We start from the raw sequence: 1,538 nt of genomic DNA on the forward strand, positions 1-1,538 counted from the left end.
AGACAAATCAAGCCACAAGTAGCAATTATCATAAATTTTAGCAAGTCAGATATAATCATGCAATAAAACCATACTTTAAAAAACTACAACAAAATACCATTAACTGTATAACAAAAAGGTGAAGTCATACTTTAGCCTAAAAAATTTAAGAGCTAATATGAGTAAAATGAATGATAAATATTAAAACAAAACAACAAAAGATGCCACATGTGAAGTGGAGGAGCTGAAGGGCTGTGCTAAGAGCCATGCAGCTGAGAGTGTAGATGCTGAAGTTCGCTAGAGCTCAGCCATGGCTTGCGGTCCCATGAAGCATCTGAAGTGAGTAGCAGCTCTGCAGCATTGGATGCTCGATAAAATGACCAGTGTGTTCACTCCTTGTCTATGCACTGGTCCCCATAAGCTGAGAGAATGTTTGTCTTTCATCATCTTCCAAAGGAATAAACTGAAGTATGCTCTGAAAGAAGATGAAATAAAGAAGATTTACATGCAGCCCTTCATCAAGATCAATGGCAAAGTCTGAACTGACACAACCTATCTTGCTGGCTTTATTTCTGTCTGATCTACAACACCAAATGTTGCTTTGCTATTCATCAAAATACACTTGAGGAAGCCAAGTACAAGTTGTACAAAGTGAGGAAGATGTTTGTGAGCACAAAAGGGATCCCTCAAATGGTTCACTACCTGACCCCCCTCATCAAGGTCAATAACACCATCCAGATTGATTTGGCATCTGGCAAGATCACCACTTTCATCAAGTTTGACACTGGTAACCTGTGTATGGTGATAGGAGGTCCTAACTTGGGAACAATTAGAGTTATCACTAATAAAGAGAAGCACACTTGCTCTTTTGTTGTGGTTCATGTGAAGGAAGCCAAAAGTAACAGCTTTCCCATCCAGCTTTCAAACATCATCGCTATTGGCAAAGGCAGCCAGCCATGGAATTCTTTTCCCCAAAGAAAAAGAATCCACCTTACCATTGCTGAAGAAAGAGATAAGAGGCTGTGACACAAACAGAGCGGTGGGTAAAATGTTCTCTAATGACATGTTATACAGTTTTCTATTTAATTAAAGATACTAGAGCATGATTTATTAATTTATTTTTTCAATAATTTTATTCAGAAACAAATAACAGTGAGACAGTTTCAAATTAAATTGGTATGACAATTTCAATAATTCATGCATTGCATACTCTCTTCCTAGTGGTTATTTGCTATACAAGATGCAGACATGATATCCTATTTACAAACACCATTAGAACAAAACACTCTATTCATTAAGAGAATGTAGCTATTTATCCTAATCACTTTGAATACACAGACACAAACTGAAAATTCAACTATATCCCCTTTTTTGTTTAGTTCTGTCATTGGAATATTATAGGTGTGTGAACTCAGGAAAATATTCTAAAAGAGTCCAGCAGTCCATAATAGTATTGGGTGATCCTCTTGACTGGCAGTGTCAGAAATTGTTGAAAAGAGTCCCCTACATCTCAACATAACACCATGGCTTTACTTCATATACTTCATTTTTACACGTTT

The 1,538-nt window shown here is 36.8% G+C and overlaps 1 pseudogene; it reads left to right on the forward strand.

The window, feature by feature from the left end:
• The first annotated feature begins 289 nt into the window (after window positions 1-289).
• Window positions 290-1,005, forward strand: LOC101564694 (annotated as a pseudogene).
• Window positions 1,006-1,538: the final 533 nt, after the last annotated feature.

This window comes from Octodon degus, unplaced genomic scaffold (genome assembly GCF_000260255.1).
Source record: "Octodon degus isolate 3935 unplaced genomic scaffold, OctDeg1.0 scaffold00242, whole genome shotgun sequence".
Classification (NCBI taxonomy): Eukaryota; Metazoa; Chordata; class Mammalia; order Rodentia; family Octodontidae; genus Octodon; species Octodon degus.